Source organism: Sinocyclocheilus anshuiensis, unplaced genomic scaffold (assembly GCF_001515605.1).
Source record: "Sinocyclocheilus anshuiensis isolate Anshui unplaced genomic scaffold, SAMN03320099.WGS_v1.1 scaffold1744, whole genome shotgun sequence".
In the NCBI taxonomy this organism is placed as follows: domain Eukaryota; kingdom Metazoa; phylum Chordata; class Actinopteri; order Cypriniformes; family Cyprinidae; genus Sinocyclocheilus; species Sinocyclocheilus anshuiensis.
Genome location: NW_015555974.1, coordinates 610,290 through 614,330, shown reverse-complemented (window position 1 = coordinate 614,330; position 4,041 = coordinate 610,290). Strand labels below are relative to the sequence as shown.

Genomic DNA, 4,041 nt, shown 5'->3' with positions numbered 1-4,041 from the left:
ACTGTATATGTGTGTGTGTGTGGGCGTAACATGATTGGGGCCAGACGTGAAAGTGATTTGCCTAAAATAATGCATAAAAGTCTTTTGGTCAACATTATCCAATAGTCAACTGAAAAGGAAAGATGTTTCGGAAAACAAATATTTTTCTTTGGAATAATATGCACCATTAACAGTTCACAATAAAACCAGAAACCAGCATTAAGAAAGTAAACAATTGTGCTGAAGTGCAAAACAACATGACTAAATCCTTACTTGAATGTAATGACAGCTTTTGTTTGTACACAATCAGTTAATAGGAAAACTCTGCCATTTCACACCTGGAATGGATGAGGAGTATGGAAAGTCATGAAAAAATCCAGAATACAGTGTGTCACGCCAGGCCTCGGCTGAAGCGTCCAGTGAAGCCGGTCAGAGCCCAGCGAGGTGGTAACCCAAACCAGAGGAATGAGAGAGGGATGGAAAGCTTGTGCAGGAAGAGAGGAGTGAGTGAGAAGGGCAAGCAGTTGGCCGTCACGGGGTTCGCGGGTGACTGGGGTCGAGTGAGTGTGTGTGAAAGAGAAGGGGGTGGGAGAGTTGGGTACGAGAGGATGCATGAATATCGCTGTGGCTTGTTATGACTGACTGTTGCTCACTGCACATCTATGGAATGCAAAATAAAGTAACAATTTTGCTTGACAGATGCTAATTTATAAGGTATAATGAATTGTATTTACATATGATTTTCCAACTTGTAAATGCAGAATAATCAACAGCACAGTTAAAGACTTAATCTTAAAGTAAACAGGGCCAATGAATACTCATTAAAATGCATGCTTTTTTCTGAAAGTATAGCAATACAGCAACATAAACAATATAGATGCCAGCAAGAGAGCAGTGTAAAAAAAAATAAATAAAAATCTTAACCTTGCAAAGTCACATCCAATCATTTTATTTCAGTGTCGTGATGGCACATGCAAGGATCTCAGAACTGACCTTCACTGGTATCTATTTGTAAAACACTGTTTTGATCAAACGTATCTCATATGATTATGCATTATGTTAAAGGGGTCCTATTATGCTTTTTCACTTTTTCAACTTTAGTTAGTCTGTAATGTTGCTGTTTGAGCATAAAAAAGATCTGCAAAGTTACAAAGTAACTTTATTTTATATCTCCTTCAAAAGGAGATATTTTATTTAACAGAAATCACTTTTCAAAAACTACAACGAACGACTCGTTTGGACTACAATGCATATTTTCCGGGATTTGTGATATCACAAAGATCGACGAATGGGACGAGACCTGGTTGTGCTGCACTAGAGAAGGAAGCGAGTGTTATCACTGTGTCAGATACACGCTAGCTTTCCCAAGGCAGACAGAGTGGTTACAATCATCCGATTGTGCCAATCACAACACACACTGGCCCAGCTAACCAATCACAGCACATTTCGTATTTCAGAAGGCGGGCTTTCATTTGATACAGGAACTATTCGAGCCGTTCATGCCAGACTGGGGAGAGAGGTGTTGTAATAATGTAAAATATGTGAAAAATAATGTGTTTTTCGAACAACCTAGTATGAGAGCCTGTTCTAGTACACCCCCAAAACAAAATCAAGACTTTGTAAAAGAGCATAATAGGACCCCTTTAATATATAAAGCTGTTTCAACAGTTGAAACTGTTATATTATTATAATTATTATATTACAATTATATTTTATTATAGTATATTATAGCTTTAAAAATTTAAATAAACAACTGTAGTATATATATATATATATATATATAAAAAATTTAAATATACAATTGTAGTATATATATATACCTTTGAGCATGACCTTTGTGGAATAAAATGATTCTCCTGCTGCAGCCCATATCTGTTAGTAAGGGTTGGTGTTTTGTTAAATGCAAAGTGTTTCCCAAGCTGTTTTTAAAATCTCTTTTAGGAATTGTCTGGGAAATGAGCCCTGAAATCACACAATTCTGTTCCTGACCAGCCAATTGTCTGCCAGCTGGAGAAGAAAACAAGCGTGAAACGTGAAATCAAATTTGTGAAATCGGTCAAGATCGAGATCCGTCTGCAGGCAAATTGGAGTAGCAAATGTGACCTCGGAGTTTATTTATGCTTTGCCAGCCTCAATTAGACAGTAATTGTACATCTTAACGAGAAAGAGAAATTTCTCAGCTGTTAATGAATCCTCCCGTCATCTGCAGCATCGCCTTAAACAAAGATGTGCGGCTTTTGTGTGAATATGATGCGCTCCGTTCCCGGCAATGCCTTGACTCTGTACCAGGTTGTTTGGAATTCTCCATCTGGAATCTCTCATTGGACCGGCGTGCCGGTTTCTACAGTAACTGTATACGCAGAGACTGAGAATTCTGGAATGCAAAAACATGGAGCGAGAGAGAGCAAGAGAGAGAGAGATCCATCAGCGTGATTCATGAGGGGCTGCTGAGGCCTTGTACTATGAACTATGATTTAAAGGGGTCATGAACTGACAAATCAAAATTCCCTTGATCTTTTGACATATAAGAGGTCACTGTACTATTAAAACATCCTGTACATTTCAGACCTCAAAACTTTCTTGTTAGTCTAAAAACAGCTTATATTGAAGCCAATCTGCCAAAACGACAGGTTGTGGAATGTGCCACTTTCTGACGTTATAGTGTGGCTAAACACGCCTCCGCACTGCCTGTTTAGCCCCGCCAAGGGGTGTAAATTTCATCTAACAGTTGGAGGGGACAATAAACATATATACAGAGGAAAGCCTACTACTATTAGTGCAGCAGGGAGACCATGCCAAATTAGACAACTTCAAGCTGTTGTTGTTGCGCCGCGACAGCGATCGCGTCCGTTAAACATTATTACTATGCGTCACAGTGTTGCCAAGTCCACGGTTTTCCCATGGAATTGGGCTACTTTATCACTGTTGCCGCGGGTTGAAGCGACCCCGATAACGTGTATTTTAGCCCCCGGAACGTGTTTTTTTACCGGGGGACCCCCTCGAAACGCGGTTAATTTGGGCTAGTTTTGAGTAGCAATTTAGTGGGTTTTGTTGTGAAAACCTGGCAACCCATTCTGTCAAGCAGGTAACGTTATTATTGCTAACATAGCGACTCATTGAAAAATACATTGGCATCATCTCTGTATTAAAGAGAAAATAATCACTACATCCGATGTTTAAAGGTCCCATATTGTCAAAACTGAAATTTCCTGGCTTTTTTCATGATAACTGAGGTCTAGGTGCTTTGTAACTACCAAATAAGTTTCAAAACAGTCAATCCACAGTCAAATGCACACAGCCTGCATAAAGTAGCTGTGATTTTTCACGAACCGTTGTGACTCCCGTAAAAAGGTGACGTCAGAACTACTTCAGTCACCACCCCGAGCACTGCCCACAGTCCCAACTCTCCTTTTGCCAAACCCCCAGGCAACATCGCGTGATTCGCCTCCATGCCATTGCTGAGCAACAACAACACGGAAACATGTCGAGAAAACGCTGTTCGTCTGGATGTCAGGAAACTACATCATTGCACAGTAGGGCTGTGACGGTCGCCGTGACAACGCGTCAACCGCTGTCTATTGCCACCGGCGGTAGTGCACGTGACGTCACACACTCTATAACAAGCATAATACAAAGTTTTGTAAACAAGTTTTGTAATAATAGTAACAGTTGCAAATTGTTTTATTTAGACTATATATTTAGAGGTAATTCACAAATTACCTCAAACGCCATACACAGCGTTTGATCCTTTAGATTGGCAGGTTTGAGCGCAGGAAAATACAGTATAGAATACAGAAACCAAATACTACATTGCCAATCTGGAATCATTTCCATTCATGTCACCCATCCACATTTGTACAAGTGTGAGAGTGAGAGCTGTAAAAATAGTTGTAAAAAATTTTTTTTGGTACTTATACCGCACATATATATTCTTAAGGACATCAAGACTTAAAATAAAACTCCAGAAAGGTGTAAAATATGTGACCTTTAAGTGAATAAAATAGCCTTGACAGCCTTACTTACTGGAGTTCCACAACTATTGGCTTTGTTCTCTCTCACCGG

The 4,041-nt window shown here is 39.7% G+C and overlaps 1 long non-coding RNA gene across 1 annotated transcript in view; it reads right to left on the bottom strand.

Annotated features, from left to right (window-relative positions):
* Positions 1-2,152: 2,152 nt before the first annotated feature.
* LOC107676049 (uncharacterized) overlaps positions 2,153-4,041 on the bottom strand; it is a 7,232-nt gene continuing 5,343 nt past the window's right edge. The window contains exon 3 of the long non-coding RNA XR_001632678.1: positions 2,153-2,353. This is a non-coding gene — a long non-coding RNA (uncharacterized LOC107676049). The remainder of the gene's footprint in view (positions 2,354-4,041) is intronic.